Source organism: Euprymna scolopes, chromosome 33, assembly GCF_053919585.1.
Source record: "Euprymna scolopes isolate OS-2025 chromosome 33, ASM5391958v1, whole genome shotgun sequence".
Classification (NCBI taxonomy): Eukaryota; Metazoa; Mollusca; class Cephalopoda; order Sepiida; family Sepiolidae; genus Euprymna; species Euprymna scolopes.
In genome coordinates this window covers 42,725,563-42,749,103 of record NC_136514.1, presented here as the reverse complement: position 1 = coordinate 42,749,103, position 23,541 = coordinate 42,725,563, and positions in this window count along the sequence as shown.

Here is a 23,541-nt window from a genome sequence, read left to right as displayed (position 1 = left end):
ACAGAAAGGTTGGAATACTGTTGCCATATCTGGGCAGGTGCTGCTAAAAACAGCCTATCCTGCCTTGACAGAGTACAAAATAGACTTCGTGGCTTAGTGGGGGATGCCCTTTTCTCTACCCTGCAACCTCTCTCCCACAGAAAGACGTTGCGAGCCTATCCTTGTTTTATCATTATTTCCATGGCAGGTGCCCGTCTGAACTCCAATCTCTGGTCCCCCCTCGCCAATCTTTCACGAAAAACACCCGTCTAGCTGAATCCACTGTGAAAAATTTCCCCCACTCTATATCTGTGCCTAAATCAAAACGTGGATTCCATGAACAAAGCTTCTTTCTTAGAACTGCACGCCTGTGGAACTCTGTTCCGTCTGCCCGCTTCCCACCGGACTACAACTTGGATGTCTTCAAGTCCAATGTTAACAAATTCCTAATGAACCGTCCCCTTAAGTAAACACTTCATCAAATCTCCATACTAACGTAATGTACTTGCAATAACCCTTATCCCTGAGTGGCTTCCTGGCCTTGATAAGTGGTGATCACTGTGTAAAAAAAAAAAAAAAAAGATACAAAAGCGAAAAAGAACCAAAATTATAAAAGAGAATATAAGGAATCATAAAAAAAAAGTAAATATGTAGATAAGTTATATAATTCTATTCGAAATGTCCGCGTGTTGGGATTGACCTGGGAATTGCTATGATTGCATATGGAACATACTGAATGCAGAAATTCCCCGTAGTTAAATGAACAAAAATGTCCAGTCATTTCCAAAAAGCATTTCTTTTCGGACAGCAGCGCAACCATCTGGTATTAGCATAAATATAGGTTATTTACCTCTTAGTTTTAAAGCCTCGACCAATAACATTACAAGCATTTATTTTTATTAAAAAAATACACAGACTTTTATTTCCGGATAACAAATAAAACCTACGATATCTCTCCATCTCTCCTAGAACATTAGCCTAGTCGAATAATATCCCAACTAATGAGATATTTATAGGAATACAAATTCTATAATTACATATTACCCATCAGCACTCTCTCTAACACACTATCCAAGTCTAATAGTATGTTTGCGGCCCTCATCTTACTCATCTCTCTCTTTCAATCTCCTTCTCTCTCTCTCACCCCACTCTCTCTTACCCCCTCTCTTATATATATATATATATATATATATATATATATATTAAAAAGAGTGTAGCCATCAACAATTGTGTGTTTTTCGGCCTTTTATCATATTTTTATTTTAAAAATATTTTAAAATAAAAAATATGATAAAAGGCTGAAAAACACACAATTGTTGATAGCTACACTCTTTTAAATATATATTTTTTCTCTCGTTGGAACTACAGAATCATCACTTTAAATATATATATATATATATATATATATATATTAAAGAATAGGAGAAAATTAGGATGAATAGGAAGAAAAATTATAGTTTAGGGAAGGACAAAATAGCATAAGAAAACTAAGCATATATATATATATATGTATATATATATACACACACACATATATATATATAAAGTGGAAAAACTGTTATATTCCAAAATTCATGATGTTGACCATCTTATAATTTATTCCTTTAATTCAGTTTACTCAATTAAAGGAATAAATTATATGATGGTCAACACCATGAATTTTGGAATATAACTTTTTGTCATTTATTCTGTATATTGCTCGGTAATTACATTGAGCTTCTTAAATAAGGATTAATATATATTATAAGAAAATATACTTCTACAGATATATATATATATATATATATATATATATATATATATATATATATATATATATATATATAGCGCAACGGTTGGAAGCTCCGACTGTCGTTTGGCTGATCGGGCTTCGTTCCTGGCTTGAGGTAATTGCTTGTCTAGCCGCACCGATGAGCTGCGAAACAGTACTGTATGTGGATGACTGTATATATGGATTTGTATTTTTATTCTCTCTGATCTCCATTTTTAAGTTTCAATTTTCGCTTAGTGTTTTTACAAGGGACTCACCACTTATCAAGGACTGGAGTCTACTCGAGGATTGGGCTTACCGAATGTAAGGTGGTAGTGTAATAATCGTTAATGGTGAAAATTGATTAAGAAATTGATTGTTTTAAGGCGACGGATCAACAAGAACTTGTTTTCATTGGACTTGAAGCTACTATATCGTAAGCAACCGGTAAGCAGAGTTTCATAGTCGAGCAGTTCTAGGAAATAAACTTTGTTCATGGAATCTGCGTTTAGATTGAGGTAGAGATAGAGAGTGAGAGAAATTGATGATAGTTGTTGTAGTTAGACAAGTGTTTGTTGCAAATGTTTGACAAGAGGGGATCATAGATGTGATGTCAGACGAGCACTTGCCATGAAAATAATGATAGAGTAGAGGTAGGCTCACAACGTCATTTCTGTAGGTAAGAGGTTGCAAGGAAGAGAAAAAAAGCGTCAATTACTAGATTTAGGAGCCGGTTTTGAACTCTATCGAGGCTTAATATGTCGCGCCGAGCAGCACTTACGCAATTGTAGCAACAGTACTCCTTCGTGTGACGTATGTGGCTCTTATACTGATAGAGGATGTAAGCTGTAAAATGATCCAAACATTTTTCATCTTGGCAGTATATTTCATGTGTTTATTTTTCAGATAAGTTTTGAAGGCCAATTCCAGAAGATTGTCAAGACATGGTGCTTCCCCAAGCCGAGAGCCATTCATTTCAATTCGTGTCTGATGAAGGTCAGAGCGTTGGTGATGAAAAGAGAGAGAAGTTTGGTTTCAGATGCATTAAAATTAACCGACCACTCTTTCCCTCTTGCACAACGTGCTCAAGCTCAGAAGAAGAGAGCCAATCAGAAAGATCTTTTCTCATGCCTGTCTTTGAAGTATTACAATATATTGTGGCGTCGCTGCATAAATGTCTACGAATGATTTAAGAATGTGATTTGGAAGATTATTGATGAAGATCAAGAAGAGAGTTGGACCGAGGATGGAACCTTGGGGGACTCCAGCGTTGATACTATGAGCTTCTGATTTCTACCTATCGATGACTACTCTTACAATCCTATCAGAGTGAAAGCATTTAATAATTAACAGGACATTCATCATATTATGCCTTTTCTATCTTTTCCCAAGCCATAATATCTTCATTCATCCTTTGTTCCTCTTCTTCTTTATATTCTCAACCTCGTTTTTCATCCTCTTCTAATTATTCTTTTCATCCTCGTCGCTATCGTTATTTTTCTCGATTTACTTCGCCTTTATCTTCCGTTTCTTATTCGTTGCCCTGTACATATTTTCGGTTACCCCTTTTTCTTGTTTAATTTTTGTTATACTCGAAATCGAGTTGCTTTGTTTCATCTACAGCTATTTGTTCGTCGTCATCTTTTACGGCTTCTTCTTTTTTGTCGTCGTCGTCGTCGTCGTCGTCATCATCATCATCATCATCATCATCATCATCATCATCGTCGCTGTCATCATGATAATGATCATCATCATCGTCGTCGTCGTCGTCATCATCATCATCATCATCATCATCGTCGTCGTCGTCGTCGTCATCATCATCATCATCGTCGTCGTCGTCATCATCGTCGTCGTCGTCATCATCATCATCATCATCATCATCATCATCATCATCATCGTCGTCGCTGTCATCATCATCATCATCATCGCTGTCATCACCATCATCATCGCTGTCATCATAATTATCATCATCATCATCATCATAATGATGATGATGATGATGATCATCATCATCATCATCGTCGTCGTCATCATCTTCATTATCTTCAGCGATTTTTGTTTTTATTGACATTAATTTTTTTTCCTCCATCTGTCGTATATTCTCATTTTTCTTTCTTTTCTGCCATCTTTTCATTTGGTTCGTCTATACATTTCTTCCATTACACGCATCTTCTTCATCTCCGTTTCCCTCTCTACCTGCAGCCCGCTCTCTACCCTCTTCTCAAAATAAAAATAACAAATAATCTCTCTGTAATTTTTTTTATCAATTGCCATCCTTGTAATTATTCTCTGAGTATCAAGTGTTTGTTTCTAATTCTTTTCATCAAAGATGATAGAAATTATTTAGACATCCGTTTTGTAAAAAACAAACAAAAAGTTCTATTCTTTCTTTCTTTGTCTTCCATTAAACTCTTTTCTCCTCATTAGTGTATGAATTGTTGTTGATGGCTTTTTTTTTGTTTTGAAAAATGAAAAAAAAAAAAACAACAAAAAAAATTTGACCTTTTGCAACGACACATCCCGCGTGATTTGTCTTGAAAAAAAAAACATAAACTCACAACATAAACGCAGGAAATATAATGAAGACATTTCCAAATAATAAGCTTCCAGACAAATTCATGAACTCGAAGACATGTCCGCAGTATTAACTCTTCCTTCATCTCTGATCGACCAAACTGAACAATTATGTTATGGGAGGACATTTTCCTTATCAAAGTATTAAGATATTATAATTTCCTATAATAATATTAACATGTATAATCTATCTATATATCTATAAAAGTGAACGTGTCTGTGTGTGTGGCTGTGTGTGTGTATCTGTATACATTTCCCTACGCAATAACTCTGTCAATTTTTAATCTACAGACTCGAAATTTGATATATAGGGTACTGAGATTTAGGAAAATCGAGGTGATCGGTTTTCCGACAAAAATTTGGCGATTAAGGGGTAAAAGTTCAACGATTTGACCTTTGAGAACTTTACCAAACTCCTTCGACAATTTTCGGTCTACGCACTTGAAATTTTAGATATAGGTTCCTTGGACATGGATCTAACTTAATAACTTTATTTGAGCCAAAAACAATAAATTTTAAGGGGTCATAAAAGGGGTCAAATTTTAAAAAAATTGACTTCTGTGGTCTCTTCCAAATTACTTAGACAATTTCTGGTCTAAATATTTGAAATTTTACATGAAGGGTATTCAGAGATAGGGCAAGCTTTTTCATCAGTTTGGATCGAAAATTTTTAGTTACCAATATATAAATGTATGTATGTATGTCTGTTTGCATGTCTGACTTAAGCTTTCAATAGAGGCGACGGATTTTACCAAGATCAGTATCGTTTTCATACGACAAATATCGAAAAATTGGCTAAAATCATTAATATCTTCCCCTTCAACTGGGCACTTTTCTACAGGGGGGGTAACTTTTTTCACCGATATTTTTGAGTTATCCTCTACTTTATATTTTCTAGCCTTAAATTAAAAAAGAAATGTCGCTTTCGGTTTGGCGGTGGTCGTAACAGCATAAACGTTAGGTTTTACTCCGTTCTTTTCCTCCTTTGCGGTACGGGTTCGAGCCTGCCTTCCTACTACCACTTTTTTTTTTTTTGCTCAACATATACATCCAAACACCCGGGCAACGCCGGGCTGAAATGCTAGTATATCTATAAAAATGAACGTGTCTGTCTGTCTGTCTGTCTGCCTGTCTATCTGTGTACATTTCCCTACGCAATAATTCTGTCAACTTTTAGTCTACAGACTTGAAATTTGATATACAGGGTACTGAGATTTGGAAAAACCTATGTGATTGGGTTTCGGCCAGAAATTTAGCTGTTAAGGGGTCAAAGTTCAACGAGTTCACCTTTGAGAACTCTACCAAACGCCTTCGACAATGTTGGGTCTAAACACTAGAAATTTTAAATATAGGTTCCTTGGAGATAGATCTAACTTAATAACTTGATTTGAGCCCAAAACAATGAATGTTAAGGGGTGATAATAGGGGTCAAAGTTAAAAAAATTGACATTTTCTTTTTTGCTCAGCATACACCTCCAAACACCCGGGCAACGCCGAGCCGAAATGCTAGTTATTACTATTTGAAACATTGCATAAAACCTAGAATATAAAATGTTATTTATAAAAGTTTTATGGCGAGGCACACCCAGGCTGAGAACAGGGAACCCTTCGATCTGTAGTCGAATAATTTACCAATAAGCTATATTTCCAGAATATAATAAACTGCTATTTTTTTTAAAAAGAGGAAATGCTTTGCTAATTCTTTTATTGTCTTCCTTGGCCGGTGTAACACAAAATATTCCCCTTTAAAAATCTTTTTATCTATAAGATAGCAAGACTAATTATAAGATCGGAATTCTTCGATCTCCGATACTTATCGGATTAATTTCTGTAGAAAATATATCTAAGAACACTGCCAGATATATAAATTAGGTTTGTGTGAAATTTACAAATGGGCTCAACAATTTTGGAATCTATAAGCAATATAACTCGCACACACACACGACGTGATTTTTATATAACAGTAGAGATAGGGACAGAAAAAGATATTCTATGTATGCGTATATATATATATATATATATATATATATATATATATATAATTATTTTTTTAGTATAATAACTAAATACCTACAGGCACTAGTATTTCATCATTTGGGGAATCTTCAGTGCAGGGTGTCATGATTAAAACCAGTCGAACGATTCGAACCCCGCAACATCTCTGGCTCAATTAGCGAAGACCGTATCAATTCGGCTACCATTAACCGCGTGAAATAACGTTGAATTTAAACATTTTAATTTTAAATGTTCATTTACGTCAGTCAGACAGTGATCTAATCGTAATATGATGATCTATGCATAAGAGCTAAATTGACCGACTTTTATTCAACTGAAAGTGCTCAACTCAAATACCTACATACACTAGTGTTTCATCCTTATATTCTTTAGATTCATATATATATATATATATATATATATATATATATACATTCATTTAATACACTTCTATTTATCTATATATCTATCGATAAACATGCGTCTCTAGCTGTCTGTATATCTGTCAATTTATTTATTTATTTGTCTATATATCTATCCATCTGCTATCTATCTATCTATCTATGTTTATTTATCCTTATGTCTATCTGCATATACTTAACTATCTTTATCTCTCTATTCATCGATTCATCTATCTAGTTATCCAAAAGTTTATTTATCGTTTTTTCTGTTTACCCATCTATAATTGTTTATCTGTCCTTTGTCACGGGAGAGCATTTACCTCATAAACGTTTTAAGATATTTCAGTTTCTTATAATAATATTAAAAGTGTATAATTATTACTATTGAAAATATCGCAATAAAACTAGAATATAAAATGTCCATTTTTAAGAGTTTCTGGAGAGTTCTAGATATAGCACCATAAATGTTCTTTTTCGAGAGGTTCTGGAATGTCCTAAGTTGGAGTGGTTCATTTGGAGCGTTTATAGGACTTTCCATTCATCACAACTATAAACGAACGCTGATAACTCCAACTCCTCAGTTAGTCAGCTACTTAGTTAATTTTTTTTTTACATAGGCGTCAAGGCCAATAGGCTACTCAATGATAAGGGTTAAAGAGTGTACAGTAGTCAAAAGGACACTATAGTAATCGATAGTAATGGAAGTTCGGTAAATTTGTTAACTTAAGTGGAACGGCTCATCAGAGACTTGTTCACGTTGGACTTGAAGACAACCATATTATAGACAGCTGGAAAGCAGGAAAACGGAAGACAATTCCACAGGCGTGTAGTTCTAAGAAAAAAGCTTTGATCATGGAATCTATGTTTAAGTTTAGGCACAGATAAAGAGTGGGGGGAATCATTGATAGTGTTTTCAGCTAAACGAGTGTTTCTTGTGAAAGTTTGGCGAGGGGGGACCATAGATTGAAGCTCAGTCGAACACTTTCCATGAAAATAACGATAAAGCAGAGACAAACTCGCAACATCTCTTCTGTGAGATAGAGGTTGCAGCGAAGAGAAAAGGACATCTTCCACCAGGCAACGAAGTCTATTTTGAACCCTATCAAGGCAGGACAAGTCTTTTCTAGCAGCTCCTGCCCAGATGTGGCAACAGTACTCCATTCTTGTATGTTGAAATTGTCTGTATGCGTGTGTACATTTTCCTACAAAATTACTCTGTCAATTTTCACATTACAGAGTCTAGATTTGGCATAAGGGGTATTGAGATTTGAAAACATCTTTTACATCGATTTTTTGGCCAGAAATTTGGCTGTCAAGGGGTCAAAGTTCAACGATTTTACCTTTGAAAACTCTACCAAACACCTCCGCCACTTTTGGGTCTAAACACTTGAAATAAATGTAGATTTCTAGGACATGGATCAAACTTTTAACTTGATTTGAGTCCAAAACAATAAATGTTAAGGGGTCGAAAATAGCGTCAAATAAAAAAAAGTTGACCTTTCAGCCAATTTTTGGTCTGAACATTTGACATTTTACATAAACTGTATTCAGACATAGGGCAAGCTTTTAAATCCATTGTAGGCCAAAAATTTAGCTCCCAAGGGATCAAGTTCAAAATATTTGACCTTTGCGGTCTCTAGCAAACTATTCAGCCAATTCTGGGCCTAAACATTAGAAATTTGACATAAAGGGCATTCCGACATGCGTCAAGCTTTTTAATCAGTTTTGGGGCGAAAATGTGGCTGCCAAGAGGTCAAAGTTAAAAGAGTTGACATTTGCAGACTCTACGAAACTCCTCCACCAATTTTGGGTTATAATACTTGAACTTTTTGATGTAGGTTACCTGGACATGTGTCAAACTTTTTAATATATGTATATACACATGCATATAAAGTTATGAACAGTACATAGGGCCCGAGCGAAGCTGGGCTAAACTGCTAGTATGAAACAAAATAATAATTGTGTAAGGTGTAAACGTGTTGAAGAATCATATGTGTGTGTGTGTGTGTGTATGCTTGCGCGCACGTGAGTATATACGTGTGTGTGTGTGTGTGTGCACGTCAGTGTGTATGTTTTTCACACTCATTAATTATATTAATCGAGGCGAAAAATTTTACAATTAATTTTACAAGAAACGAACTGAATTGTCTAAAGCAGTGAGTTTACAAGACTGACGTGTATTTGCCCAGGATAGCGTCATCGCGTTTCACATAAACTCGTCATCATTGAAATCAATTATAAACCCGTATAAAACAACAGCGGACCCATCCCTCAAGCGACTCCAGCTCATGTTTACTTAAAGAAAGTGTATGTTTAATGGTTGACTCCAGGTATGAACTTGCCAGGTCATCCCTTAGGGCCTTAGGACTTTCAAAAGATTTAAAAAAAAAAAAGGAAAAAATAAAAATAAAAAATAAATAAATAAAAAAAGCGAGGAAAACATTTCACATATTGAATTTAAAGCTCCTTTAAAGTGCATAAATGATCGGCTTTCGCTTTGCTATTAAATAATTAAAAGGCAAATATAATTACAATTGTCAACTTTAATTTCTGCTTCTTTACAGCATAAAACGACTTTCAACGTTATTTAATGCTAAAATTTATTGTAAACTATTTTAAAACGGATTTATCACCCCCTGTGGGCTATTTAAAACGAAATCAAATAGTTAGTACACGAGAATTAACCGTATAAGTTGATTTAATAATTACAGTACGGTTTACCTGTAAATTATTTACTAAACCAATTTTTAATGAAACTTTATCGAACAAGCTCAGCCGCCCGGCATTGTCCCGTAAAATATACTTAAATATGATATTTGCATTTATGCAGATTTCGTATTTTTTTTTTTTTTTTTTATTATTATTATTATTATTATTATTATTATTATTATTATTGTTGTTGTTGTTGTTGTTGTTGTTGGTTGTTGTTGTTGTTGTTGTCATCATCATCATCCTTCTTCTTCTTTTTCTTTTTCTTCTTCTTCTTCTTCTTCTTCTTCTTCTTCTTCTTCTTCTTCTTCTTCTTCTTCTCTACTGATTATTATGTTGTACCGGATCTAATTTAATTACTGATAAAAAAAAACAAACTTAAAAAATATATCAACTAGACTGGAAACAAATAAATTTATATCTCAAGCTTATTTTGCCACACTCTAAACTGAAGCCAAAGCATACCAAAGCTTTACAAATAAACCGACTTAAACGTGTAAATGTATATTTGTGTGTGCATAATATATACACATAAGCAGCTTTTTCTTCTGGCTAAAAAAAAAAAAATCGAATTTGTTCGACATATCCAAATAGCTCATGTATCCAGCTTCGAGTCCGTAGGTCGAAAACTGACAGAATAGTTTCGTAGCGACTGCCCCGCACACACGCACGTTGACAAAGTCACTCGTATCTCTCTACTCTCTCTCATTCCCTCCTCTCTTTATATATATATATATATATATATATATATATATATATATATATATATATATATATATATATATATATATATAAACGTGTATGTGTGTGTCTCTCTGTGTACATTTATCTACGCAATAACTCTGTCAATTGTAAGTCTACAAACGCGAAATTTGATATACAGGGTACTGAGATTTGGGAAAATCTTTGTGGTTGGTTTTCTGCCAGAAATTTGACTGTTAAGGGGTCAAAGTTCAACGATTTTACCTTTGAGAACTCTACCAAACTCCTCGGCCAATTTTGGGTCTAAACACTTGAAATTTTAGATATAGATTCCTTGGACATGGATCTAGTTTACTAACTTGATTTGAGCCCAAAAACAATTAATATAGATGTGTCATAATAGGGGTCAAAGTTAAAAGAATTGACCACTTTTTCTTTTTTTTTTTTTGCTCAACATACACCTCCAAACACTCGGGCAACGCCGGGCTGAAATGTAAGTATATATATAAAAGTGAAAGTGTCTGTCTGTGTGTGTACATTTCCCTACACAATAACCCTGTCAATTTTCAGTCTACAGACTCGAAATTTGATATACAGGGTAGTGCGATTTGGGGAAAATCTTAGTAATCAGTTTGCGGCCAGAAAATTGGCTGTTAAGGGGTCAAAGTTCAACGATTTGACCTTTGAGAACTCTACCAAACTCCTCGGCCAATTTTGGGTATAAACAATTTTAATTTTAGACATAGGTTCCTTGGACATGGCTCTAACTTAATAACTGGATTTGAGCCCAAAGCAATAAAATTTAAGGGGTCCTAATAAGGGTCAGAGTTTAAAAAATTGCTCTCTGCGGTCTCTACCAAATTATTCAGACACTTTCTAGTCTAAACATTTGAAATTTTACATAAAGGGCATTCAAAGATAGGGCAAGATTTTTAATCGGTTTGGGTCGAAAATTTGAGTTACCAATATATAAATGTACGTATGTATGTTTGCATGTCTGCCTAAAATTTCGACAGAGGCGACTGATTTTCACAAGTCAGTATCGTTTTGAAGCTCCATCCTTCAGACGGCACCCTCAACTGGGCACTTTTCTACCGGGAGTGGTCGCTTTCTTCGCCGATATTTTCGAAAGTCATGCTCTCTTTTCGATTGTCTAGCCTTAATTTAAACCTACGTCACTTCCGGTTTGGCGGTACGAGTTCGAGCCTGCTTTCCTACTACCACTTTTGTTTTTGCTCAACACACACCTTCAACCACCCGGGCAACACCGGGCACCCATGCTAGTATATATATAAAAGTGAACGTGTCTGTGTGTGTGTACACTTCCCTACGCAATAACTTTGTCAATTTTTAGTCTACAAACGCGAAATTTGATATACAGTGTACTGAAATAAGGGAAAATCTTGGTGATCGGTTTTCGGCCAGAAATTTGGTTGTTAACTTTTGAGAATTCTACCAAACTCCTCCGAAAATTTTGAGTCTAAACACTTGAAAGTTTAGATATAGGTTCCTTGGACATGGATCAAACTTAATAATTTGATTTGAGTCCGAAACAATAAATGTAAAAATGTCATAATAAGGGTCAAAGTTTAAAAAAATGACCGCTATTTTCTCCTTTTTTTTTTTTTGCTACACATACACCTCCAAACACCCGGGCAACGCCGGGGTGAAATATTAGTATATATATAAAAGTGAAAGTGTCTGTAATCTTTCTGTCTGTGTACATTTATCTGCAAAATAACTCTGTTAATTTTCAGTCTACATATTCGAAATTGTATATACAGGGTACTGAGATTTGGGAAAATCTTAGTAATTCGTTTTTGGACAGAAATTTGACTGTTAAGGGGTCAAAGTTCAACGATTTGACCTTTGAGAACTCTACCAATTTTGGGTCTAAACACTTGAAATTTTAGATATAGGTTACTCGGACAGGGACCTAACGTAATAACTTGATTCGAGCCATAAACAATAAATGTTAAGGGGTCATAATAGAGGTCAAGTTAAAAAAAATTTTCAAAGTTAAGTGTGACACAGCAGCGACAATGCGATTGAAAATTAGTTGTGAAAGAGTAAAGCAAATACAATCTTATTTCATTGTGATGGAACAACGGAATACTATTTCAAAGTTAAGTGTGACACATCAGCAACAACAATCTATTGAAAGTTAGTTGTGACAGAGAAACGGAAATACATTTTTTTTTATTTAAGTGTGACGAGCCAATGCAAAATACTATTTCAAAGCTCAGTGTGATACAAAAGCAACAATGCTATTTGAAGTTAGTTGCGACAATGCAACGAAAATATTATTTTTATTTTTGTGTAACGAAACAACGAAAATACTATTTCAAAGTTAAGTGAGACACAAAGGCAACGACCTATTGAATGTTAGTTCTGACAAAGCACGGTAAATATAATTTTTTATTTAAGTGTGAGGGAATAACAGAAATACTATTTAAAATGTGACAGAACAAGGGAAATGCTATTTTAAAGTAAAGTGTTATTTCCAATTCAATCGTTATAAAACAGGAAATGTTATGCCAATGTTAAGTGTTACATACCCCCGACGAAAATGTTATTTCAGTGCCTATTTTAGCAGACCCCCCCCCCCGATGAAAATGTTATTTCAATGTCAATCTTAGCAGGCGTTCCCGCCCCCGATGAAAATGTTATTTTAGTATCAATGTTAGCAGCGCCCTCCTCGACGAAAATATTATTTCAATGTCAATTTTAGTAGCCCTCCCCGATGAAAATATTATTTATTAAAAATAACATGCCTCCATTCAATCTATACGGTTAGCGATGAAAATGATTTTTTAAACTTAAACATTGCAGACCACACAGCCGACTGGCTCAAATTGTTCTCACAGTGATGCGTCCTATTCAAGACTGCGCACATTCTTGGTAGAGAAACGAGTAGCAAACTAGTCACATAGGGACACACGGACAGATGAATGGACACGTCAGGAAAAAGATGGCAGAACATACTAAGATGAAAAGGCTGGGTATAGACACTCATTCGCTTTCTTCCTGCTTCCCTTTACGGCCTTGGGTCCAAGGGAATATGCCAAGGAGTGGTAGTGTATTGATTTTTTTCGTTTGTTCCTCTGCTATGGGGACGATAATTCTAAGGACAAGATCAGAGGAGAAATTCTAGGAATGGGATTGGGATGGGGGGGGGGCGTTTGAGACGAAGGTTTACGAGAATGAATGAAGAATCAAAGAAAGAAACGAAGGAAGGACATAAAGCGCAGCAAGGTAAAGAAAGAAGAGAAGGAAGAAAAGAACTAAGAAAATGAGAACAGTAGAAAAATCGAAGGAAAGGAAGAGATATAAAAGAAAAGAAGTTAAAACGGGAGAAAAGGTGAAGAACAAAGAAAGAATGGGAAAATGAAAGAAGTGCATGAAGGGCAGAACGCTATGAGTAACGAAGAAAACTTCTAATACAGACTGTCCAAAAAGTAACTGAAGGGCTGAAAATCTTTGTCATTTTACCATAAATGATTATTTTATTTTCTATATAAGATATTTTACAGATAATATTTTGAAAATCAATTAGAAATACGTATAGCATTGAACAACGTATGCAAGTTGTCAAATTGTTTCATCAAAAAAGGTGATCAATTGTTTTCACTCAAATAGCTTATCGACGGCATTTCCATGTAAGAGATAACCCAAGTCACAACACAATTCTAAATTTGAGGATATATTCAAGAAGGAGTCTATGTTAATAATCCCGAACCCGGATTGAAGGAAAAGACCAGGAATGAAATAAGGGAGTTAAATTACAATTCAGAGATTTTGCAATCTGTCATAAATAATGTTTTTGAAAGAGAACAAATATGCGAAGCTGAAAATGGATAGCATTTAAAAGGCATTGTTTTTCATAAATTGTTGTGGGGGAATCGCCCTCAACATCAACTGTTCTATCCATTATATAAACCATAGACCTTTTGATTCCAGGTGTGGATTAAACATCTGAGCGACCCTCGCCTGCTCGGTGACGTTTACTTCTGTTTTCAGTTGTAACCTTTTTACGTTGTTGTTCCAGTAATACATTGTTTAAACTCTATTCCGTTATTCTCTTTTCTTTGTGGCTTATTGTAAGCCATAACACTGGCTATATAGGATTCGGAGAACGTATTCACGTTTAAAAACAGTGTTCTAAAAACTAAACACTGACGATATTGGATTCAAGGAGCATACTAAAATCGAAACCAGTAACGAAATTGAAAAAAATACTCGTGTTGAAATAGTACTCTAAAAATACTAACGACGTCGGACTCAAATGTTATCAAGCCTGAGGAAGTGTCTAAACACTTGCAACTGAAAAGTTCACGGTAACTAAAAAACTAAAAAAAAAACGCAGATCATTACGGAGAAAAAAAAGAGTTGAAAAGTAAAAAGTTCGTCACGACTTTCAAAGATACCACTGTACTTTTGCAAAAAGGAAAAGGTCCGTTGCGACTTAGAAAGGTAAATTTTTATACTTTTGGAAAAAGAATTCGTCACTTGTGGTTTTCGCTGCTAAAATTGTGGGTTACTTTTTTTTCTCTGGAGAAATATATATACTTGATTTTTTTTTCTTTAGACAATGAACTTTTTTTTATATATTTATGTTTTTTTCTGTTCGTTTTATTGTCTGGAGAAAGAAATAAAAAGAATAAAACGGTTTTGTAAAATTCAGCGAACGTTTTGAAATTGCTAATGCTGACAAAGTAAAATGGACGAATTGAAAGTAGCGTTGGAACATTTGACCACGTTGTATATCGATGCCGCAAAGCGCCAGTCACAATCCGAAAACACTGGCCGGAAAGTCAAATACGATTCGAGGAGCAGCAAAAGGAATTGCAAAAACAGTTAGCAGAATGTCAAATACGAAGCGAGGAACAGCAAAAAGAAGTTAAAAAAACAGTTAGCCGAATGTCAATTACGAACAGAGGAATTGCTTATAGAAATTCTTAAGAATAATGCGAACTCGGAAAGCAATTCAGCATTTTCTCAAAATACAATATGGATCGCGATAGACAATTTTAAATACGAGGTAAAGGAAAAATCATCCGCAGCGTATTTTCGACGTTATGAAGATTTTTTTAATATTGACTGCTGCAACTGGTCTAATCAAAAGAAAACCAGACTTCTACTACGAAAATTGGAAACGGCTGAGCATGATAAATTCGTGGATTACATCTTGCCTCGGAAAACAGCAGATTTATCATTCAATGCGACGGTAAATTTGTTAACAGAACTTTTCTCGCTGAAAACGTTTCTTTTCCATAAGCGTTAGAGATGTTTGAATGTGGTAAAAGACGATAATGACGATTTTGCCACCTACGCAGCTGTAGTGAACAAACACTGTGATAAATTTAAGTTGTCTGAACTAACAGCAGCCAATTTTAAATGTCTTGTGTTTGCGCAAGGGAAAAGATGCGGAAATCAAGTGCAGAGTCCTTACAAAATTAGGAAATGAACCGAACTTAACACTTCAAAAATTGACTGAGGATTGTCAAAAAGTAGAAACTATAAAAAAAGATGCAAGAAATATCGAAGCAGGCATCGCGAATATAAAAAAAACCCGTCGAAATGGCACACAGACACTAACCACCGAAACTCAGAAAAACTAAAAGCACCGAGCGCTTGTTTCAGATGTGGGGGAATACATTGGGTAAGGGATTTTTAACAAAAAGATGCCATTTATGCAATAAGATGTGTCATAAAAGTTCGCACTGTAGGAAAACTCAGAATAAAAGCCGTGTACGTCAAACCAGAACTAAGGACGTCGTAGATGAAAATCTACGCAAATATGTAACGGTTAACATTTTCGGCAAGGCTAATTTAATAAATTCCAATTAGACAGTGGATCGGATCTTTCAATAATAAATCTCAAAACGTGGAAAATATTACGAAAGCCGACACTAACAGAACGGCGACGGCCGTTAATGGTACAAAAATTCATTTTGAAGGTGAATCAATTACAAACGTCACTTTATGGGGGGAACACAAAAAAAAACTAAGATTGTATGTGCTAAAAGATAGTGAGAACCTGTTGGGTTCTGACAGCATGGAGGAGTTTCGTCTCTGGGATCTTCCTATATCCACATTTTGCAAGAAACTGAAAAACGTATAACTTGTTTTAAAAAAGAATTCACAAAGGTATTTACTCCTTGCCTGGGGAGATGTACAAAAATGGCCGCAGATTTAAGTTGAAACCTGGCACACAACCGGTGTTTAAAAAGAAACGTAATGCCCCGTTCGCTTTTGCACAGGCTTTCGTACCGTTTTCTCACCACATTTCAATATGCAGCCGATTTCTCGATTGGATAACCAGAAAAGTGAAGATTAATGGGCTTCTGACGATCACTAAGAGAAAATCGTGGCATATGGACTAAATGTTACGTTGTATAACCCGTGACAATAACAATTACGATTCGAGATGCTTTGTTGCCTGTTGGTGGATATTTTTAACTGATTTTAGGGCGATAATTTAAGCTGGTTTAAAGAGCATTTATTGCTACAGACTTTCTTTTTGCCTCCTCAATTTGAAGTTATGTTTTTAATTGACGTGAACACTAGAATATTTCAATTAAAAGTCAAATATGAACAGTTAAAATAATAGAGGAATACAAGGCGAATCCAATGAGGTATAGTTTGTTTAAACAGTTACATGAAATTTAGCTTAAATTTACAGTTTTTAAAAAAGTTACAAGTGCAGGCTTCTACTATATATATATATATATATATATATATATATATATATATATAAAATATATATACTACTACTATATATATTATATATATATATGTACTACTCTCTCTCTCTCTCTCTCTCTCTATATATATATATATATATATATATATATATATATATATATATATATATATAGTTTACAGCCATCTTTCTAATGTTGTTTCTCTTTATTTTTCTAATGGTATTAACCAAAAAGTATCCTTTTAATGAAAACAAAATTAGAAAAATGAAGAAAAGAAATCGAAAAAAGAAAAGAAAAGAAAAGGAAAAGGGAATAATAAAAAGGGAGAGGCCAGCAAGAAAATAAATTAATTAAACAATAAAGAAAAAATCGAAAGAAAAAATAAAGAATTAAAGAGATAATAAAAAGAAAGAAGAAATACATAATTCCTTGACATTTTTGTGATGAGGATTTGTCATTTGTATTATTTGGAATCTTCGGACTACTGTTCTCATCTCGAGTGTCATTTGCACAACGTTTCGCTCGACGATGTAACCTTCGACCTTCTTCATGTCTATCTTGTCGAATTCGAGAATGTTCCTGTCGAACTCGGAAATCTGGACGAAATTTCGAACGGAACCCTTTATTTACTTCACGGAGGTAGCATGCCCTTGTTCTGCCAGCCATGATTGAATAGAGTTACTAAGTAATTCGCAATTGTATTTTTCGGTCGCCCACAGTAAGGATTGAACCTTTAATCGTTCGATTTACCACCAATTTTTCCAAGTACTCTAGCGAAACGTACCACAAATGACACTTACGATGAAGGCAGTAGTTCGAAGATTCCAAATAATGCGACCTAATTTTGTATTACTAACAACGCATAAAAAAGGAAATAGTGGAAAAAGTCAACAAAAAGATCAATATATACGAAAAATAGAGCAATATAATACACAAAGCAAGACAATTAAAATGAAAAGGCAAATAAACGAGAGAATGCAAGAAAAGAGGAAAATGAAAAATGAACGACGGTAAAAAAAAAAAAAAACGAAAAAAAAAAACCCGCCGTTAAAATAATTAAAGCAGTGAAATAAGACAAGTAAAAACGAAGAGGATAAAGAAAGTAATGGAGAAAGATGAACACGTAAAAATAAAACAAATTGAAAGTTTGACTGCAGAAGAAGTTCAAATGCAGAAACAGAAAAAAAAAATCGATAATGAAAGATAATAAGAAAGAAAAGAATTCAGTATTGATAAAAAGTCACCCAATTGAAACGACGCCGAAAGTACCACGAGAAGTTACAGCACAATTTTCTTTCTATCAAAATTGTACAAGTTTTTACTTTCACTGCAAGTACACGGTCGCCATTATTCGACGCTCCTTTCTCCCGGGCAAAAAAAAAGAAAGAAAGAAAGATTATTCTTCCCACCTTACGCGGACAACACGTCATCAGTGTGAACCTACTGCAATATCTGAAGACGAATCCTATAATATGGACACAAGTTGACCAGTCCTATTCTAACCATGACAACCAAAGGAACGAGGATAGGTCAGCATAACGACATCGCCACTAAAACCTTGTACACGGAAGAATGATACGCGCGGAACTATTCTTCAATGACATGAGTTCTCCATGGCTTTTGAAGCTGGGCAGCGATTCCTGTATTCCCCTGACCAGTCGTTCACGTTCCGACCCAAACCCTGCCTCAGCTGGCCGCATGTGTCCCTTGGTCTCTTAGACCAATATCCCCACCCTCGTGTTTTTTTTCTTTCTCCGTGCGTATACGAATGCATTTACTTGTTTGTCCTCTCATCCATTTTTATTATCAATTGTGCGTTTCTCCGCCATTTTCGTTCTTGTGGGTGCGGTTGGAGGTTGTGGTCACGTCAAGGATAGGTTGTGTTGAGGTAGATAATAATGGTACTGGAGAGAAAGGAGATTATATGTGATGAGAAAGAAAGGGAAAATACACAAATAAGTATAAAAGAGAAAGGAAACAAGGGAATTAATAAAATTAAAAACAAAAAAAAATGAAAATAATCAAAATAATAGATTAAGAAAAGAGTGAACCAAAAATAAAAAATAAAGGTACAAAAAACGGAAGAAAAGAGAAGAAAGCAAAAGAGAGAAAAATAAAATAGAAAAATGAATTAAAAAAAAAACCCGAAAAACGAAAATAAGGATATGAAAGAGAAGACAAAAAAAAAGTGAAGCATGCATAGTCCCCCGTGAGTGCCCAGTGAACGAGACATGGAAAAAAGGACTAAGTTCAGCATTTACCCCCAAAAGCCCCAAACTGTTGAAAATAAACAAACGGTGCAGTTTTTAGGCCTTAACATATGTAAATTTAAGTTCTGCACCATGCAAAAAAGAAAAAAAAGAGATCACTATGCCTATCATTTGCCCCCCCCCTCATTTAGCCCCAAAACTTCCCAAGACCTTAACATATCTAAATTTGAGTTCAGCACCATACAAAACTGCTAATAAGTAGACATACACAGATCATTTTGGACATATATGGTAAAATAGTCCCATAAATGCCTTTCAGGTTGAAATGTCTAAAATTGACACTTTTGTGCTTATTAAAAAAAAATTGACGTCTTCGATTTTAATAAAACTTTCTGAAAAGTTATAACTAACTGATTTCTATATAATTTTATTTGGCTATACTTCGCGATAACTCTTGGGTGTGCCCCAGGGGCTCTTTTAGGGCTAATAAAAACACTCCATTGTTTGGGACTATTTTACCATATTTGTCCAAAATTTTCTGTTTACGTCTATTTAGCAATTTGCACGGTGCTAAAATCAAATTTAAATATGTTAAGGCCTTGCGGACTTTTGAAGGTAAATGGGGGTGGGGCAAATGATGGACTTAGTCATTTCTTTTTTGTCATGGTGCAGAACTGAAATTTACATATGTTAAGGCCTACATCTGCACCGTTTGTTAATTTTCACATGGATTTAACATCCCCTGGGGGCTTTTGAGGCTAAATAGGTGGGATGGGGGGGGGGCAAATGATGGACTTTGCCATTTTTGTTTGCATGGCGCAGAACTCAAATTTACATATGTTAAGACCTAAAACTGTACGTTTTGTTTATTTTCACATGGATTTGAAACCCCCTAGGGACTTTTGGGGCTAAATGAGGGGGGGGGGGTTAGGGCAAATGATGGACTTTGTTATTTTTTTTGTGCATGGTTCAGAACTCAAATTTACATATGTTACGGCCTAAAACTGCACCGTTTCTTCATATTCACCAAGATTTGACATCACCTGGAGACTTGTGGAGCTAAATGAGAGGGGGGGCAAATGCTGAACTCAGTCAACTTATCGGAACTCCTTACACCCACACTACAATTCAACAATGACCCAGTCTACCATGCAATTAACTCCGTTGTAATATCTGCAAACATACGATTGCACATTCCGAAATTACTCCATTTAACACGTGGTAGACTCGCACTTCCAGATCCCGAGCTACAGAACATGCCTTCTGCTCAATGTACTGCGCATCATGCAGTGAGGGTGATTATACCAGCGGGATAGGCACCCCGTCCCGCGTGAGTGCCTGTCGCACCGTAAACAGAATGAAATAAAATGGATATGTCAATTAAATACTCACGGCAGGGACTTAAATTCAGATATCGGAGAAATTATTTTCACTCTGCACAACCACTAAACACTCCTTTAAATATAAAGGTATACAGAACACTAATACAAATCAAATGAAATGCTACAAAATAAACTAATTTTTTTCCAATACACGTGCACACACGAGAGAGAGAGAGAGAGAGAGAGAGAGAGAGAGAGAGAGAGAGAGAGAGAGAGAGAGTTTCAACCTTGTTTGAAGTGAGTGCCCCTAACGATGGAGGTCTGAACAGAGCTGAAAGAGAGAAACAGACCAAATATCAAAGTCTCATATATGATATGAAAAGAAACTGGAATCTTAGGGAGATGTCAATCATACCAGTTATTATAGGTGCCACAGGGCTTATGAAGAAGAAATTGAAGTCCTACCTAACTAATATTCTCGATGAACCAAGTGCAAACGAAATCCAGACAATTGCACTTAAGGGAACAACGAGGATACTAAAAAGAGCTCTCGGTTGGTTTCAATATAAAAGCAGGGCAATATTGGCAGCTGGTTTGACTGCCCTATGCCCAGCGTTACAATCTTCAAAGGAAGAAAATAATAATAAAAAAAATAATCCGTACACCCCAAACTAAACAACGTATAAACAGTTGTTCATCACGGATCAAACCTCACGTATCAAAAACACAAGAATTTTTATTTGCAATACACATTCTTAAAAAATTATTGCCTATCGCAGAAAAAAAAAATCCCTCAAATAATCAAATCTTAACTAGAAAAACTTCCTTTGGTCATTTTCTTTTTTTTCTTTCGACCTCTACAGGGTAAGTCACAGCAAATAAGAGATAGGCATTGAGGGAAGGAATCTTTAAATCTGCTTAAGATGCCGTTTAGTTTGTTGTTATTTGTTTATATTTTGCATTAAACTTTGTTATAGTTAGTTTTAAATGGCTTATCTTTTCTAAATCTATATATCTATAAAAGTGAACGTGTCTGTGTGTCTGTCTGTCTGTCTGTGTACATTTCCCTACGCAATAACTCTGTCAATTTTTAGTCTATAGACTCGAAATTTGAAATACCGGGTACTGAGATTTGGGAAAATCGATGTGACGGGTGTCAGCCAGAAATTTGGCTGTTAAGGGGTCAAATTTCAACGATTTGACCTTTAAGAACTCTACCAAACTCCTCCGACAATTTTGGGTCTAGACACTTGAAATTTTAGATATAGGTTCCTTGAACATGGATCTAACTTAATAAAGTGATTTGAGCCCGAAACGATAAATTTTAAGGGGTCATAATAGGGGTCAAAGTTTTAAAAAATTAACCATTCTTTTTGTTTTTTTGCTTTTTTTGCACAGCATACACCTCCAAACACCCGAGCAACGCCGGGCACCCCTGCTAGTATTCCATAATAACATAATTTTGTAAATGTTTTTATGTAGATTATAAAATTTTTGTTGAAATATTCGGAGAATTTTGTTTTTCTTTAAAAACATTCGTTTTCCGTGACTAACCCTGTATAATAAATATCGGGAAAGAAACAGCCAGGTAACGCACACACATAGAATAGCGATAGGTAGTTCTTGTTGGCCGAATACGAAAACAATAAATGAGTTCACTGTTTTCAAGAAATAATTGCAAACTTCATTAAATGTTTGAAGATAGGAACTCTCCGCGCAAACTTTCTGCAGAATATATAATAAAAAAAAACGAAAAACAAGAAAGTTAAAAGAAGAAAATACACATAAACAGATATATCTCAAAAATGTATTTCACCTCACAGATCGCAGATCAGATTCAAATATTTTTAAAATGATGCTCCTAGAAGACTCACTTTCTCTCCCACTAGTTTTATTGGTTAAAATGCCGATGTATACCAACTGAACATTCACCTTTAAAAATTTGATTTTTAAGGGTATTGGGGTCTGCTTTAGACGGATATCACATTCAAAATTGTCGCTGAGAACACCTTTATTATCATTTGTATTCTCTAATGGTTTTCAGTGGTCGCCACTTTGCTTTTACTGCAGGCGATAATATACGAACGAAAATGATCAATTTTGTTGCACATTCTTTGCGTATTTTGTTGTATACTGGGTGTATAATGAAAGTATATATATATATATATATATATGTGTGTGTGTGTGTGTATTGTTTATAATGGAGTCTCTTTATCTTGTTAACGTGTCGTCTATTTAATGTGTGTGAGGTTTTCCAATATGTTATCTTCTGGTATATAAATATTTCTCTTCTTGTTGCGTGTATAATGGTTATCTGTACGCGTCGATATACTAAACAGTTTATAGACAGAAGGACGGATAAACATCTTTTACATTTGTGCGTGAAAAAGAACGACACACCTTAAATCACAACCATTTTCGTCTGTCTCAACGTGCTCCGAAAATGTAGGCATGTCTCTCACGAAAAACCCAAACAACGAAATTGTTTCATATTTACATTTATTGTGGTTGAGAGTTGTTGGTTCCGAAGTGGTACGTTATTTCTCCTTCGTTATCCCAATCCAGTGTTTTCATGGCAGCCATTTTTCTGTCTCTACCATCTTGACTTTCAGTTACAGGCTGTCAAATCTAACTCTCTACTATCTATGTATTTTAAAACTCACTACGTCGTTACTACACGTAGCTTAAAGATCCTTGCCGATGTTTTTCATGTATCTTTGTTCATGTTCTAACATTTATCTTGATAACCATCAGAATGGCATTCCATCCATCAAGTTACATTCCCAAAAATTATTTAATATAAACACTTCAACTTAAATACCCATTTCGCTTCGATAGCATTTTTCTAACTTTTTTATTTTTTACTAATGATACTAATCGACTATCATAATACTTTTCGGTGTTTTCCGGTAGACTAAAAACATAACACTAATAATTTCCTATTTATAAATTTTATATCTCTTCCGAAGTTTTCGATTTATTTAGTTGGTATTTTCTTTCTATTAACCTAACCCTAACCTACTTCCTTTTTATTAACCTCTAACTTACTCTAATCCCTTACCTACTTCTTGTAGCTTGACCTTAGCCCAACCCTTACCATGACCCACTTCTGCTTCATTAACCTAACCTTTAACCTAAACCTATCCCTTTACCTAACCTAACCTTTAACCTAAGCCTATCCCTAACCTACTT